Source organism: Camarhynchus parvulus, chromosome 1A, assembly GCF_901933205.1.
Source record: "Camarhynchus parvulus chromosome 1A, STF_HiC, whole genome shotgun sequence".
Lineage (NCBI taxonomy): Eukaryota > Metazoa > Chordata > Aves > Passeriformes > Thraupidae > Camarhynchus > Camarhynchus parvulus.
Genome location: NC_044586.1, coordinates 11,949,045 through 11,968,185, shown reverse-complemented (window position 1 = coordinate 11,968,185; position 19,141 = coordinate 11,949,045).

Genomic DNA, 19,141 nt, shown 5'->3' with positions numbered 1-19,141 from the left:
TTTTATATATGAGAGGAGCAGGGGTTCACAGGCTGAACATTTTGCACGCAGAAATTCCAGTGGAACCTATTGCAGTTAATTAGGACCAAGAATCCTAATATTTTTTTTCTCTTCCATGTGCAAATAGCCCTAAAAATGGCCATGACTGAATGATTATGGAGGAGAAGAGCTAATAAATAAATGTAGGGTTAGAGACAAGGCAACAAAAATATGTTACTAAAGCAAACTTCATTAAGAAAGGTAAGAAGTTGGACACTCAGTAGTTCTATCTCAGAGTATCTGCTGTTTGAGTCACTTAGAACTGAGTGGATGGACAAGGATGTTCTACCTATTGAAATAACTTGAACAGACTAGAGTGGAAACAACCAAGCAGTGCATCTTTACTTTGTCCCATAGGAGGCTGAAGAGTTCATTGCACTGGGCAGTGCCATTGCTATTGCCCCAGCTCTGCACTGGGGGCATCACAGCAACATTTGCATCCCACTCGTGAGCCCTCCAAGAAGTTTGCTGTCTGGTTCAGCTGATATTCTGCACTGATTCCATTGACTGCAGAACACCCCTCAGAATTTATGGAAAAATGGGAAACTGCAGTGGGAAATGTCCATGCCACCGTTGTTGCTGTCATAAGATCCACTGCTTTCACAAAGAGAAATTATTCAACATCCAACTGTTACATGTTGTGATCACCCTTGTCAGTGTATCTCGTCAGATATCTTTCATCCCTAAATTTTCCTCATTTGATCTACTTTGTTCTAAGTACTGGAGATTCAAAAAGGTCATAAAGCTTTGGCTGCATTTATCCTTTGGTCTCATTTTTCTTTTGTTTTGTTTGGGTTTGTTTTTTTCTACTGGACTTTTCCAGGCTCTTTCTGTGCTATCCCATAGTCAGTTGTTCAGATGAGTGTTCTGAATGAAATATTTAGGCAAGTAATAAAATGGTTTCCACAGAGAAGCATCCAATATTTAGTAGCAGATAACTGAGATGCAAGATAGCATTTAGATCACAAGTTAATCCTAATGATGTGACCGCAAAACTTCACAGCTGGAACAGTTTTTGTAAAAAATATTCAGCTGCTAGTTTTACTGGTATTTAGATTACATCTTCTAGAAAGAGCAAAATATATACATGAAGGAAAGGTCAAAATTATCTCTTCCTCTGGTATTTTAGTTTTCTGTTTTTCTACTGAAATTATGAAACCCACTACACACGTCAACAAGGTCAATAAGAGCTTGTGAAATTATAAATGTCTGTCTAATTCCTGTTGACTAGATAAAATTTCATTCCTCAGAAGATGAGGTTGTTCTGTGTGAAAAATTTTAATCCCTGTAAGGTTCATCCATAAAGGATCTACATGAAGAAGTGTGTGGGAAAGTGAGGGGAATAGACATGAGCAAGGCAGGCAGATGGGACTTTTTACATGCAACCTTTTGGCATAAAAAAGCAATTTTTCCTCTTGACTTTGACCAACATGCAAATATCTATTAGACAAGGATATACTCCCTGGTTTTTTTTACAAGGGCAGCATTCTTTTTATTACTCTACTCAAGATCTTTATTTCCTGTCTTGCACCTTCCCCTACAGTCTGGCTTTGGATGTTTACAAAGCTTTGACACATTCTCAGGGTACAGTAAGTGAAAGTGTGAAGGGGGGAGCTTAAGAAGGCATCAGAAATAAACTATGCTCTCTGCTCTCATTGTTTCTCCATCTCTTGGTCCCATAACAGATATGGGAAACTGACTCCTTTTTGCTCTTCATCCTGTCCAACATTTCAAGGTTTTCTTGTATAGCTCCTCAGATAATAATACTGACCGATTTAACTTTCCCATTACTCATCATTATAACATATTACTTATATTCATTCCAACAGTTTGGGAGTTTTCTTAACCTTGATTCTGTCTATATTACAAGCTGAATTTTTGCTGACTACTGATGAATTTGAAACCCTCTTCATTTCAAATATATGTTTTCCTCCTCAGACTGAAACAATCAGTCTTACTATCTCCTGCTTATATTGAAATATCTATTTTTACATCACTTCAAAAGCCTATTTCAGTTGTCTGGTTGTTGCAAAATGTAGTTAGAAAATTAAATTTCTGTATATGTATAACTTCTTTCTTTCTATTTCCTAATCATTGGGTATCTACCTTTCCAACACAAAGGTTAATGAGGAATTTATTAGGTATATTGGCTTGTGTATGTCTGCAAACTGAAGAGCCAGGGTGCCTGTTTTGGATTTTCTTTCAGAATATATGAAAATGTGTGATGTTTCTGAAAGAATCCTTTACTTAGCAGAAAGGACCAACTAGTTCCATTCATGTCTCCTGAGAAATACCTGCAAACACACAAACTGGCATTTTATAAGCATATTGAAGCCTGCTTTCAACCAGAATGTTGTCTTGATAATTTTTGGTGCTGAAAACCTCAAAATTAATCTAAGACTACATGAAGGAAAAAAGCAGAATGAAGCAGACAAAAAAAAAATCACTATAATCATTGCAGTTTACTCAGTACAGAAACCCAAAACTATTCAAGGAAAGACCTGATATTATTTTTATATAAATATGTCCACACTTCCTCATTAAACACTTGTATCACACACTACAGTAAGGACCACATTGGACTAGAGTTCTATAAATATTTAAAACTTGGAAACATGATAATCCATGAATAAAATATATTTTCTAAGAGGCTGGGTTCTGTAGGAAGTGTTGTTAAAAGAGATGCCTGAAGGATACTTGCTGATCTCCCAGTGGAACAGCCTGTAGTGTATGACTACATAAACTCTCATGCATTCCTCAGAAACTACTTTAAGGATTCCTTTTAATAAAGGAACTATTGTACAGTGTGAGACACTCCAGGTAGCCTGAAAAAGGTACTAAAAGGTAAGTCCTGTCCTCCACAGAGTGGAGTCTGTATCTGAATTACAGTGGGTTTAATGAAGTGCCTGCTAGAACAAGTCCAGGAGTTAGCTCAGTTCAATTTTCTTCATATTGTTGTGGTAAACAAGAAAAAAAAATCAAATCTTCAGTTACTTTTCATTGGCTTCTCCCCTGATGTCTCCTTCACCCCAAATTCCCCCCAATTTTAAATGACTCTTGGGATGCCTCTTTAGAATAAGATTATATTTAAATTAACCTCAGTCTTCTCAAAGCAGTATTATCAACGTTACTAAGTCCGTTTAGCAAGTATAACACAGAAGAATACAATCACTGCAAATAAAAGTTCAATATTTCCCAACTGTTTATCATACTGCTACAGCAATTAAATGTCCCTGCTCAGTTATGACACTGCAGCTGCTTTGGAGGAGATTTAGACATAAAGGAAAGAAAATATTGCATTTATTAGTGTTTGTGACTATGTGTGGCATATCCTTGAAATCTTTTCACAAAGAGGAAGTAATGACGAAGGCACAAAAAATTAGAAGTAAGCGCAGGAGTTCCCAAGACCAAAAAGATAAAAAAGAACTGAGGCTCAAAGGCAGAATGCCTTTGAAAAATCAAAGTGTAATTGTGTTCAAAAGTATTTAAAGTTCAGTGAAACTGTGCAAGATGAGAACCTGAATAGCACCATATCTTCAATGCATGGTTTCTTCTTCAGCAAGACAGTTCTCTTTTCTATAATTCAGTGCTTTGGTCTCATCTAAGTACACTTGAGATCCTACTTAGTGACATGGAAGAGGGAACCCTGGGAGGCAAAGAGCAGATTCCTGATTGCAAGCTACAGCTCAGTCCTACTGTCCACAGAATGGAGCTCTCTGTAGCTCCTGTAATTGTCCAACAAACACACATTTTGTAGCCATCTATACTGCAGAGCTTAGCATGAGAGAGGCTTATTTTATTCTGAAGAAAACATCGTGTCTCTTCAACTAAAAATCCTGCCAACATATTTACCTGCAGATTTAAAGGCTGTCCTTCTCTTACAAAAATAATAAATAGGCTAACCTACTTAAATTACACAGAAATTCTGCTGTGCCCATCCAGATCAAACTTCCAGTGATACCTGTTGTTTCTGTTTTATGATTAGAAAGATGGTCATCAGCAGAGCTGAAAAACTTTTGATTAAATTTGGAGTTATGCAAGATTCCATCAGAGAAAGCAGAACTTTTCTTCAGGTGCCTGCACAAATTGGTTTCAAAAATCTAGATTTTTAGCTCAAAAAACCCCTGACATTTAAGAATTATGGATGTTGTGACCTAGGACTACTGTATGAAAAGAAGATATCTAATGAAAACATATGTCCACTTAAATAAAATGTTTTCTCAGGGAAGGACATGATTTGTTGAGGAACATACAGTGCTTGTGATACTGTGGAGAAATAGAAAAATCAACATTTCTTGGGTGGCTGAACTTGCTTATTTATTAGGGGATTGTAGGACAGACCCTCAAATTCACTTTACCTTGCTAGTGCGCATGTCTTGGAAAGTAACTTATAAGCAAAGCAGGACTGTGAGACAGGAATGATTTAGTGTCTCTTTTCAGGGAATGAAAAATGCTGAATGTTTTCCAGAAGTGAGGGTATCCATAATAACCTTTCAATGAGTCTGCCTTTCTTCCCTCATTTCTCAGCACAGGGTTTTATACACAGGAGAAGTTAATGTTTCATCTTTCTGACTGTCCATGATGCCCCTGAATCCTCCTGTGGCTCCTACAGATCCTATGATTTCATTAGCAGTGAAGGATGTTACAGGAAAATACAAACAGGAGGTTTGAAGAGGAATAATACTCTCTTCTGTAGTAAATCAAGCAAAAAAAAAAAAAAACAAACACAAAACAACCAAAAAAAGTTACAGTACGGCTAAAAAAATAATAGTTCTAGCTATGGGAAATACTATTCATTTAAATAATTTTTATTATGTTTAGCAAAAGCCACGTTAATACTTAATTTCGTGCTTTGGTTTATGGTTTTAAATACTTTCAAACTTAGAGACACCTCTCATTTTCCAAAGAGACTGTGAATGAGAGTGCATCTCATGCATTGAAAGTAATTTCACAAAAGTGTTGCTGTTCATTGTTTTGTATATGTTTGAAAAAAAATTTCTTACAAGCAATAGAAATAAGATAAAGGCACAATGATGTAGGAATAAAGTCTTTTAAGTTGTGTTTTCACTGCTCATTTCTACACCCCGTCACACTGGACAGAAGGTGCCATTATGAGAGCTGAATAAAACTATCTTTTTCTGTTTCCTGTATTTTTAGTAGGGAAACCAGATGTTTTTCCCCACGTTTGCTTAGTTACCAAGTTCAGATTGTATCATTAAACACATGCTGGGAAATTAGCAGTTTTTAGAGAAACCCCAAAAAGTATTCAAAGCAGTTGTGTTGCCCTGAAAATTCTATTCTCACTAACTCATGTCTTCAGTACTCCTCCGGATCAAAAAATGTTAATATATCATGAAATATTTTATTTTCTTTTGGTAAGGGACATTTTCAACAAGGAAACCTGAGAAATACCTATCTAGGTGTTCAGTGTGGTTCCCTCATTTTTAAGCACACCTTTTGATTAATTTCTGGTTTAAGCTTAGCCATTTGTTACTAAGGTTCTTAATGCTGCAGAGCCCCACAGAGTTTAAAAATTTTTCATAAAAAATTTTTCATTAAAAAAAATTAAAAATTTTTTCATAAAAAATCTAAACAGATGATCTGAAGATTTAAAATATTTTGGAAAAATTCCTGTAGAAGTCATTAATTTTATTTTAAAATTTTGTCTCAACCTGGTTTCTCTTTGAGGCCATGCTGAATCTTTACCTTATTTTTCTTCTTTCAAACATGCACAAAGTAGGTATTTGAACCTAGACAAAGGAAAAAATGCAGTGAAATCCACATACACATCAACCTGTGATGTTTGATTTAATTTCATGAGCATACTCACTTTAAGGTGACACCACGTTTTCAGCAAGTACTTAGGAATTCTAAAGGAACAGCACTGTGGTTTATACCTTCAATAATAATCTTTTTTCATGAAATGGCAGAGTGATGTTTGCACCTTTCTAAAGTGTGCATGCAACTTTCGGAATGCAAAGTCTCCTAACTTTTAATGGCATTGGTGGTCAAAACCCTTGGACATATTTGAAGATGCCAGCATGTATTCATCCCTAAGACAGTTCTCCTTAAACCACATTGCCACATAGTAAGATTTTAGATTTTATAAGAGCAGTTAACTGAAAATGATTCACCAGATGATTCGCCATATACATCTCCAGTCATCTCACACAGTCCCAATTGCCAGTACATCATGCAGGAGGTATAATTTCCGCACCCTATGTATGATATGTATATTAATGTAAATCAAGATAACAAAGCTCTCAAACAGCCATCATTTAGCTCCTAGTCCTAGAACATTTTGAAATTTTCTTCTTTGTCTTGAGAACACTTTGCCTTGAGACACTGCACAACATCCATCACTGCCATTCCTATGAATAGACTGGATAAACATCTGTCAGAAATACTTTTGCTGCATTTGATCTTGCCTTGTGGCAAGCAATTGGATTAGACATCTTTATCAGGTCCCTTCCAACCGTGTATTTATGACTCTTTGCATCTATCTTTCAAGCTTGCTGAATACCAGTCAGCAAATTTCTGAGATGAAGGGCTTTGATAGAATGAACAAAGCTGTTACAGGCCTGATTCTACCAAGCGGCTCTCCCATGCTGAATCCTAAAGCTGCTTTGCAGCCTATGGGTGTAAGGGTGGTAAATAAAACAGAGCAGGAAAAGCTTTGTTTTCTTTAAAATACCAGTGCCTACACTTCCTGTCACACCCTCCAGACTAAAGCAGAATGTGCAAAACAAACATTTTGTTATCCCCACTAAGAATGCCTGAGGCTGTGCCTCTCAATGAGCAAGGTTCTCCTATCAGTAACAATAACACTGTGACCTCTAAATTTATATTCTAATTAAAGCTTTTCAGGAAGACTGATCTGCTAGAGTCACTTCTTCCAAACTCTAAACATCTGGTGAGTACTTCTCAGTGATCACAGCCCATCCTTGGAAGTAAAGAGAAGGTTTGGCAATCATTTCTGGGTCTGGTTTGGAGGTTGTTTTGCCTTTTTTTAAAAAAATTATTTAATAATAGATTTAGATCTAAATCAATACTTTATATATAATGTTAATTTCTTATTCTGGTATGAGCTCACATAGATAAAAAACAAAAGAAACAGTGTATTCAGGTTCAGAATGCTTTTTCCTGTCTGATAGGCATCAAGCCAGCAGTCAGGAAAAGTATGTTAAGCACACTGTGTTAACTCAGATTTACTGGCTTCCTCTGGTTGACTGCATCATCACAGGCTGCAGCTGGGTAAGCTTATTTAACAAGCAGATAGACACATCAAGTCTGATTTCAGTGGGTTTAGATCAGATATATAAGGACAGCATTCATGAAGGATTTTTTTTTCCCATTAATTCCTGGGGCCAATATCTAGCAGTTGAGATTGACAAATAAAACTTGGAGAAAATATGATTTCTAGAAACAGAATAGCAAATGTAGGAAACAAAAACAGAAATAGTTGTCTGGAGCAGAAACAGGAATCCAAATTTCCCTTATTAGACTTTAGAGTCTAAATTATTTGGTCAGAGAGAGAGAGCAAATCCACACACTCCCTCTTCCCTCTCTTGAGTCTGATGAATATTTCATCATTTCAAGCAAAGAGAACAGTTCTGATGTGGACAAATAAAAAGGGCCTGTCTCAGGACACTGCACAGCTTGGCCACTGCCAAGCTGAGACAGGTGAGGATTCAGATGATACCCAGGCCTATTTTTTCCTTTGAACTACAGGGAAAAAAAATGAGGAGCCAGCAGCAAATGCTCCTTTGGTGTCTTGGGCAGCATTGGCTCTCTGACACAGGAGGGATCCCTGAGGACTTGTGAGGGATGAAGCCCTGGGCACAAGGCCATCAGAAGAGCACCCACCTGTCACTATGATATTTTCTCAAAATTCTCTTTGCCCAGGATTTTCTCCTGGGAAGCTGAGAAGCCTCAGAGAGGAATGAAAACAATGATTATCTGATTGCTTTGGAATGTAGTCTGGACATTGTTTACCAACAGTGCATCTTTGATTGGTTCCATGGGAATTGTTTTCAATTAATGATCAATCACAGCCAGCTGTGTCAGACTCTGAGGAGTCAGTCACAAGTTTTTATTATTCATTCTTGCTAAGCCTTCTGATGTCTCCTTTATCTTTCTTTGGTATAGTTTTAGTGTTATATAATGTAATATAATGTAATATAATGTAATATAATGGAATATAATGTAATATAATGGAATATAATGGAATATAATGGAATAGAATAGAATTAATATAATATAATATAATATAATATAATATAATATAATATAATATAATATAATATATACACTACATATTATATAATTATATATATTATATATACATATTATATATACTACATATTATATAATATATATTATATAATATATATACTATATATTATATTATATTATATTATATTATATTATATTATATTATATTATATTATATTATATTATATTATATTATATTATATTATATTATATATTACATTATATTACATTATATTACATTATATTACATTATATATTACATTATATTACATTATATTATATTAATCAGACTTCTGAGAACATGGAGTCAAATTCTCATCTCTCACCTCATCCTGGGGACCCTCACAAACACCACACCCACCCCTCCTGTAATTGCAGCAGGGCTTGGTTGTGCTCGGCCCTGGGGAGCCCCTCTGGGCACACTGCAAGCACAGCTTCAGCACCAGCAGCTCAGATAGTCCAGAGCGATGCAGATAAACAGGATTTGGAGAATTTTATTCTTGTTGGAAGACATCCTAAAGCATCAATACCTCCCTTGCTTGAGCCTGCATCCCCTCTGCTCACTCATCTGTGAAATGAGCATTATTTCCTTCTTCAGAAAAAGATGTGAATGTTTTAATGTATTTATTTAGCAATTTATTTTTAGCCTAGGGAAAAACTGATAGAGTTTTAGTCAAAATTCTTGCTCTTGCCTTTTCGTGCCTTCTCCTACTTCCATTTTTCTTTCAAGATAAATTGGTGTCATTTCACTTGTTCCTCTCCTGCCAAAGACAAATTACATAATTTTCTTTTTATTTCTTTATCTCTTTTAGCCCAGAGAGATTCCCTAGTTTCTTAAGAAATCACAATTTTTTACTTTTTATTTTTGCCTGAGTGTAGTTTGTGTACTGAGATACTTCAATCCAGATGTCTCTTCCAAGTAAAGTTTCTAAATAACTTTAATATACATTGAGTTAGGACTTAAGGGACCAACTTCCATAATGATTTACATCAGTACAACAGTAGCATTAACACTACTGATCTATTCCAAAATTTTACAGATAAAATCTGTTTTCACTTATATCAGAAGCCTTCTATCATCCCTGCAGTAAAATGAATGTTTCCCTGTCTTTTTTTCTTCACTATGTTCTTTTTTTCTCATGTTTAATTTACATTTCCTATTTTATATTATATTTTTCCTGCAAAAATTTTATTATGCTCCAGTTCTTCATTTGTATACTACACTGATTTCTTTTTTCTTACTTTCTTTGCAAGTCTAAAACTCTGCATTCATCCTCATTGAACACAAGAATTTACTTATTTTCAACTGTGTTTCAGATAGAGAATCTCAGGTTTTTGAGATTATCCCATCTCCTCTCCTAACCCTGCTGTCAGTGTATCTACTCTATTGCTGGGGAGGCTGCAAAGTGCTACTACACAGCCCATGAGAAGACCCTTCAGTTTCACAGAGAGAGGCCACAAGTGTGGTCACAGATACTATGAGCAGTTTCCATTTGGTTTGGCTGCTGCTTTTCACCATTGTTTGAAAGAAAATGTGTTTATGTTGCCACACTTCAAAAGAGCAATCACAGCCAGTAAGAGCAAAGAGAAAATCAAACAAGCTGCTATACAATGAGGTGCTGGAAAGCACAAAGGGACCTGGGGGTCCTGGTCATGGCAAGTTGAACATGATCCAGCAGAGCCCTGGCAGCCAGGGCCTCACCTCAAGTGCTGGGGCAGTTTTGGGTGACACAATATAAAAAAGACATGAAACTATTGGAGTCCCTAGGAGGGCAACAAAGATGATGAGGTGTAGCATTCACATTCTCTGAAAAAAATCCCTTTACCCAGGATTTTTCTTTTGGGAAGCTGAGAAGCCTCAGAGAAAAAGGAAAACAATTCTTATCTCATTTGCTTCTCTTCTGTTTTGCTCATGTGGAATGTGTTTGGAGATTGTTTACCCGCAGGTGATTGTTTCATTGGATTTCTGCTGTCAGTTGTTTTGACTCTTTGAACAATCAGGGCCAAGTTGTGTCAAGACTCTAGAAAGAGTCACAAGTTTTCATTATTATATTTTAGCATTCAGTAAGTATCCTTTCTGTATTCTTTAGTTACTATAGTATAGTATTCTTTAATATAATATAGTATTATAAAGTAATAAATTAGCCTTAATTATAAAGTAATAAATTAGGCAGATTCATCTTTCCTGCCTTCGTCAGGACATTCCCAGCAAATACAGCGGTGAGGGACCTTGAGGGGAAGCCATACAAGGAGTGTTTGAGGGCATTTGGTGTGTTCAGCCTGGAGGAGACTGAGGGCAGGCCTCACTGCAGTCACAGCTCCCTCAGGAGGGGCAGGCACTGATCTCTGCTCTGTGACAGGGACAGGACCCAAGGCAATGGCCTGGTGAGAAATAGGTACTCACTTTTCATAGTTCAGGAAGGTTTATTAAACCTTATAAAAATACTACAGAAGACTGAATAAAGAAAAAAGGATACGGCTCTGGGAGCAAAAGATTTTCCCCGCCACGTGCTCAGCCCCCTGATAATGGAGGTTTTTTTGCTTTTTAACTCTTTAACCCCTCCCAATTTCTGTCCATCAACCCCTTCTTCGCTGTCTGGTGGTGGAGATCTCATCCTCAAATCCTGACAGGAGGTCAGATATTGCCACAGTGACAAACCAGCCCTCCCAGATGTCCCAAATCCAGCTGTCCCTTGATAACCACATGAGGGGGTACAACATAACTATAAATCTATAAAACTTTTCTTAACCTAAATACATGATATTTGTCCATTAATTGTGAGAGTCAATCATCGCATTACTCATCTATCACAGCCTGAAGCTGCATCAGGGGAGATGTAGGTTGAATATTAGTAAAAAGTTCTTCACCCAGAGGATGGTTGGGCATTGGAAGAGGCTCCTCAGGGCAGTGGTCACAGCATCTGACAGAGTTCAAGAAGCATTTGGACAATGCTCTCAGGCACATGAGGTGGCTCTTGGGTACCTTCACAAACCCTGTGCAAGGCTGGGAGTTAGATTCAGTGATCTTTAAGGGTCCCTTCCAACTCAGTTTATTTTGTGACTTCTGTAATCAAGCGTTTTTCACTGATATTAAAAGACATAAAAGAGGCTGTTCTTCCAGGTAATGTGCTGGCTGATCCTTTTGTTCAAGAGCTGGTGCATCTGTGCCAACTCCTTGCTGCTTTTCAAGCCAGGGATCACTGATTCTACCTGATCCAAACAAGAGACTCATGATTCAGGGAATTAGGGCAGTAAATACTGTTCTGATTACAATGGGTAAGAAAAACAAATGGGCAACTTTGACTAGGGAGAAAATTAGACAGCCTTTTGAATTGCAGGATGTAATTAGGCTCATTAAGGACTCATTAAAAACAAATTGTATCTGACACATACTTAAAGCACTCATGTAAATGAAGTTGTTCAAAGATAAAGCCATGAATATATTTCACCTTGTTATGTTCAAAGGTTCTTGTACTTCACACTACAAAAGGATACACTTCAGCTCCCTTTTTGTTGGTAGTGGTCTTCTTAAAAATAAAATAATTGCAAGCTAGGGTAGAAGGAATCAGAGGAAGTTATTCAGATATCTTTTGCACTGAATTGGATCACTTTGCAATTTGTACATTCTTGGTAGACATCAGCTCAACATTTTGGAGAAAGCAGAATTGTAATTTGCCTCTATGTCAGGAAGAAGGAGGTGAACCCTCCCCTTATTAGAAACTAGTGAAATTTCTCACCCATAATAAATTATAGAGTCTATAATAACTATGTATTCATTTCTGGAGTTCTTTTTAATAAAAATGGCAGTGAACAGAATTTATGAGAAATAACGACTGATACAAAAGTCATCATTAATTGTCTTTGGCTAAAATTACCTTGTCTCTGTTATTTTAATAATTAAAGTGTAATCATTTTTAACCTCTTGCACTAATAAGCAAAACAATCCAATTACTCCTCACAAGGATGGGATCTGCTTCAATAAAAAGGAACAAAAAAGCACAGCTGTAGGAAACCATTTAAAAGAGGTAAAACACACCTGAGTTTTTGCATGGTTTTCAGCTAAGTTGCAGAACTACCCTTTAGCATTTTAACTTCCTTTGTACTAACGTCTAAGGAGGATCTGTTGGGCTAGAGGGGGCTCAAAGACTTATTCTGGTAAAAGTTGTAGCACTTCAAAGTGGTGCTAAGTCCAGGGGAATAAAAAAGCTTTACATGAAAAGCCTGAGATAGGAGAGGATGGTGCTCTGTGTTCCTCTTATATACAAGCCTTTAACTAAAGTTCCCCAGCTTTGCCTGCATGCTGAAAGCAGAAATAAGAGGTTGTTGTGATAGGTTACACAGCAATCTAACACTTTCCAGGAATGCAGCTGCCTGGGTCCTTGAGTCAGAAACAGCTTTTCAAAGGCCAGTCAGAGTGTTACTAAAGCAACAACTGCACTTGGTGTTAAGGACTGTCCTTGAAAATAAAACTTTGGCCTTCTGGTTATGATGCTGGGAATAAATCCCACACCATGGCCACTCTTATGAGAGTCATTTAACTCCATGACCTGCATCTAACAAGGAAAACAGACTCAAAGACTCAGAACTTTATGTGCTGGGAATATCCCATCTGATCACCCAGCAAATAAATTTGCACTATGTCATCTGTGCTCACCCAGACATCCAGGTGCCAGTGTTCACAGAGAGACCAGCCCCTCGCAGCTCTGTCACCCAGGGCACTCCTTAGATGGTGACAATTTTCTGTACCTGTCCGAGTTTGACTTAAACTCACTGACATTGAGGGGGAGGCTGTGTACCCAGGACCACTGAAGACCTCATGATGAGGATTACCTCCAGTTTCCAGCTGCTTTTTGCTGCTGATGTTACTTTTAGAGAAATGAAATTATTTCATATTTGGTTTCAGTGCAACGCAGAATAATGAGTTATCCTTGAAAAAATAAGCATTGACTGGGTCCCACCAGCCAGCCCTTGCCTTTCTGGTATTTTAAAAATGTTTAATTAAAAAAATTATTTACCATTATTAAAAATATTAAAAATATAAAAAATTTTATTATATTTTATTAAACTTATTAAAATATATAAAAATAATAAACCTATTAAAAATAAACAAATAATTTATTTTTCTGAAGCCTCTAAAATGTGAACTGCTGATCTGAACAAAAGCCAAGTTGTAAGGTGGGATCATAAGTTTTCTTTAAAGTGGTTTAGTTCTGTAACATCCGTGACTAAACCTATACTTAATTCTGATTTCTTTGTTCTACTGAAATTAGGAGAGACTCAAATGAGTACAGATTGTTCTTTACCATCATACTGTTGTCTTGAGAACATCACATATGAATAACCTTCTAGGCTATTAAACAGTCTGAACTTCCTACATGATATTTCATTTGCTATGCAGTTAATCTGTAAGTGCTTCTTCCCTTGTCAGATTTTTGTGTCCTTAAGTATCTTGCCTGTCTGATTCTCGCACAGCTCAGGTTTCCACTGAATGTCCTGACTTTCTCATAAAGGCAATTTGTGGAACTTATTAACTGTCTGGCACTGATCACTGTGCTGCTAATCTCAGGAGAGAGTCAGATGCTGTTCCCTATTATAAATGCTGCACAGAAAACCTGGATCAAGGGCTTTATCTGATGGCAGATGACATGTCTATTATAAGCAATAAAGTTCTGATCAGCCAGGAGGTAACACGATGAATATGCAGCAGGACAGTCAATGAAAGAACATTATGACAACTCACAGAAAAAGTACTTAGGATATTGTTTAAATGTAAAAAAAAAAGCTTCTGTTTCATGACTCAATAGATATCTTTCTGTCTGTCCTATTAATGGCAAATCTCTGCTCTTTCTTGCAAACTTTTTTCCAGTTTGTCTTGGATACAAAAGGGTTATGTAAGGGAAATAATGAAGAATAAGACTGTGAAAAAGGTACAGCACAAAGGTCAGCAAAATCCACTAAAAGAGAGATAGAGAGAATAAAGTTTACATCAGATTAGAATTTATCAGTGAAGTGAGTACATGGAAGGAAGTGAACTACAATGTTCATTTATAATCAGATATGATTCTGAGCCAGGAAAGCAGAGATTTCACACTCCTATTGAGTAGCCAAAGTACTGAGGAGCAACACCAGAATTTTGGGAGACAACAGAAGATAATTTGTGAATCATATATGTTATCCATCTTATTGATTTGGTAGACGAGGGGAGAGCAGTGAATATTGTCTACCAGGCTTTCAAAACCAACTCCCTTACTCCCTAAAGGTATTTATAAAGATGATGAATTATGGGTTGGATGAACAGACATTGGCTGAGCAGGGTATTCGGACAAGATGACCCGTAGGTGTCCCTTCCAACCTTGACCACCCTAAGTGTCAATAATCTGATTGACATGTGGGAGTTGGAAGAAAAAGATGATCTTCTGTCTGAAGTGTGGACTTCCTATTTTATGTCCATTTTAGTACTTCTCCATTTGACTATTAGGCATATCCATCAGAGAAATATCAACTGTATTAATCATCAATGTGGTGCAAATTTGATAGAGTAAGGATACCCCTGCTTTCAGTCACTTTAATCCCAGGTGAGAAGTTAAGCAATGTGTTATAAGATACCCACAGGGCATAACAGGAGGTTCAGATGAGGAAAACAAAGTGAACATGGGAGCAATGAATTGGTGTCAGTATCAGACAGGATCATTGCTCTTCTTGATTTCCTGGTATCATTCTTTCTTAGTCCAATCTTTTTATACAGTGTGAGAAAGGTCAGGTAGGCAATTCCAATTTCTGGTTAGTCTGAACACTGCCTTGGCAATCTGACACAATGGACATGGCATAGAAATTATAAAAGAAAGAAATATGAAAGACAGAAGAGCCTTTAAGGGTAGAATGAGGAAAGAATGAGCCTAAGAGAGAATGGAAAATCTGTGTTGCAAGTGAGGAGCATAAAACTGATGTAGGACCCTGAAATAAGGATGCAAAAATAGAGAAAATCAACTGGATGAAGAAGATAAACACACTGAGAAATAATCATCATTATTTGCTTACTGTACAAGAGTAAATCATAGTGTTTTGCACAGCATGCTCAGTAGCAAGGTAAGAAGCAGGTTGGAGAAGAGACAGGCATTGCATAGGCAGGAAGCTCTTTCTGTCAGGCACCATTTATGAGTTATTTTATGTCTCATCAAGTTGAAGCCAGAGAGGGGAAGATGATGTTTAAATCCTGGCTGGGGCCCTTGGTTGCCATCATCATAATAGGACTTAACAATCTTAATAATAGCCATTGTAGTTGATTTTTTTTTTCCATCAAAATGTAAGATTTCCAGGCTTTAGGAGAGCCTGAAAATTCATAATGAAAATACAAGCTCTTTATGCTTTAGTTCAACTCAATTTGATTGAAAACTGACATCCTCTACAGGCTCTCACTGTTCCTAAATTATTATGGAAGAATTAAGAGGAAAAAGTCCAACTTCTCTGCCTGAAAAGGAATGAAAGTTTGGCAGGTCTCAGGTGGGTTTACAGGCATTCACTGAGCTCCTGGTGTCCCTGCAGTGTGATCACTGCTGCCTGACCTGCAGCTATTTTAGCAGCTGTTTTGTTACTTCCTCCAGAAGGAAATCAGTGCAGTATTCATACAGGTCAGAATGCTGAAAATTCAGACTGTTTAAGTGCATCTCTTAATGAATAAAGAGTGATTTATTTGTGCTTGGGAAAGGGAATTTAGTAATTGCAATAGACATGTCTAATCTTTTTCTGGCCAATGAATGATGCATATGACATAAGTTATTTCTGATGGGTGCCACAGTAAAAATAAAATATCTTCTGTTTTTCACTATAAACATTAAAACAAATCCTGGTGTCTTGAAAATAACTGAAGTTCAGCAAATAGACACCAAGTTCCATGCAGTGAAGTCCTGCTACTTACAAGCACCTTGAAGTAAATCAGTATTTTTTTCCAAACTATCTCTATCACTGAAAAGCTCTTGTCACTAAAAGATTACAAAAAGCCCCTCAAAATCTTCAAACCAGCAGTCCACAGATGGCAGGCATGAGAAATGAACTTTACCACTTGCACGAAAGGAAAGATGTCAAGACTTTTCCAGTCCTAGGAGTCTCAAAATTGTCCTTAGGTCATGTAAAAAGGCTGAAGCTGTAGCTTCAGCAAGGACAAATATTTCCCCTCAAGAGGGGCTAAGTTTCCTTCTGCCCCCATCACTGCCTGGCTCTGTGACATGGGGGAACTCACTGAACTTTTAGGTACCACAATCAGCCTTGCTGCAAAATAAATGAGAGAGAGCTGGACTCTTCTTATTGGTGCCAGAAAATGGATAGCGTGGAATGGGCACAAACTAAAATATAGGAAATTGCTATAACATTACAAATACTCTTTTTTTTTTTTTTTTTTTTTTTTTTTTTCTCTTTTTTATTGTTAAGGTGATGACACACTGGGGCAGGCTGTCCATAGCCTTTGTGAAGTCTCCACTGTTGGAGATTTTCAAAACTCAGTTGTATAGTAGGCGAGAAAGACTAGAGAGCTCCCAAACTAGAGGTGCACTCAAACCCCTGCAATTCTGCAGTTCTATGATTCTATATTCAAAGGAAACCTTTTGAAATCCATGAGACAAAATAACTGGGCTGATAGGCAAAGAAATGACATGCTGAAGAAAATCATCAATTAAAAAATAATCATATTCTCACTGTACTTGATTTGCATGCAGTTGAACTAAGGGATTAAAGAGCTGTCAGAAGAAGATATTCTTTAGTAGTTCATTGCAGGAAAACATCAAGAGCAAATTTACACACATCTGTCCAGCAGCCTGTTAATCTATGTTCATTAACCATCAAAACAGTATTTAATGAGTTTGGCTTTTATCTAGTCCTCTGGATTCCACCTTGAGAGAAAAACTTTGTTCTGCTTGGTATATTTGTTGACTGCTTGGGATGAGAAAATTCAAGAACTCTCTAATGCATCTTGGTGAAGAGATTTGAGCACCTTAGAGTTTTTCAGATTCAAGTTTTAGGCTTTATCACAATAGATGACTTCACCAGAATCAAATCAAATGCTCTGTGTTTTACACTCACTATCATCCTCACAGAAGATTTTGGCCAGACACAGAACACTCCAGCTCCTGATGAGCACTGCTGTGATTTCAGTGGGACCGAGTCGAGGTGAGCAACCAGACAGACAGAAGAACACTCTCAGTAGTTATCCTGGTGTTAATATCATCCAGGTATGGATCCCCTGATCCATTCCCTGACCCAAAAGCACTCAGGAGGTCCCAGTCTCCACTCTCATAGGCAGGAGAGTGGCAGCATTTGGCATCCTGACTGTGAGCAGCTGGGGCACCTCTGCCTTGGGCAGATTTGCAGTGGATGCTCGCTGGAGGTCAAAATGTCGGCAGGAGAGGAAGGGATGGAAGCTCTTGATCAATAAGGTGAAGGTCAAGGAGAGGCAGAGCTAGGGCTAAATGAAGTATATTTTCCCTTCATCTTTTGTTCTGTTGTGTTTTACATTTTTGGAGGTAGGCTAAACTTGTTATTTCTTGTAAAGACAGCTTTAATGAATATAACAATAATGAATACAGAATTGCCAAGCAGCCCATAGCTTGGAATGGGGGCATGATACTGGGAGGCAGATGGGTTAGGACCCCTTAATTTCATTACACTGTTCCTACTGACAAACCTTTCTACTGCAAGGTTTCTTTCACTGTACATTTTAATGGATGAACAAGGATATGAGAGTAGTTAATGCTCTCTGCCTGGAGTCTGAGCAATTTTAGAGGACTCTAGGGATAATTTAAATATTTCGTGGCTTCCAGTAGGTCTATCCCTCTCAATAAATTGGCACTAGGCAACAAGCTGAAATACTAAAACCATGGTCAGCAACACTATGCAATTTTAATAGAATTCTCAAGTTCTCTTTTGGTGTCATTAAGTTAGCCTTCTCTTAAATGAAACTTTGAAACCAATTGAGAAACAACCTGTTCTGGGTCCTGCTAGTAATGGATATTACTGAAATCCAACAGTTGTATGGATAAAATCACATGCACTTTGATTTATTCAGCATTCCAAGCCTCCTAAATCTCTCCTTGTGTGCTCTTTGTTGCTCTCAAACATGCCTGAGAGTACCCTTCACATTCTTAATGCATTATATTATTAAAATTCTGTTTTCAGTGGTTGCAGAGGAGTCTCTGCACTATCCAGGGAAAATTAACCTGATCATAATAATTCAAAGTTGGAACCACTCAAAAATCTAGGACAGTTTTCACGTTTTCAATCTTTGTGCATATCCCAGGAGTCCTGGAAGCAGATTTTCCTGCTCTGTTGTGATTACTCTGGCAGGTGGCAGCTCACCTGGCACATCCTTGAGAAATCAAGGAGTGTAGGATGGGCATGAAGCCAAAGATCAGCCCCAGTAATGTACAGTATGGCCACACTCACTCTGCACAGGGGGAAGGAGAGGGGAACTTGGCAGTGGTGAATCCTTGGCCCACAACAATTCCCTCTTGTCACTGCTCAGGAAGAGGATGCCAGCCCACCCAGGAGGAATATGGCAGACATCAGGGAAGGTTAGTACACCTGAATTATCAGCAGAGATTCTCAAGCCTCACATGATGGAGCAGTGTCTCCTGTGATCTGTGTTATCAGAGGCACATTCAACAGACCTCTTAGTGAAAATGTGTGTCTGGCAAATGACCTAGTACAGCTGGATATGATCTTTTCCACATGGAACAGCTTGAGAAGCACTCATAAAGCAGAAGGCAATGGCCACTTTTGGATCATGGAGAAGGCTCAGGGACAAGCAAACTCTTTCTCAAATAATAGTTCCAGTATCATC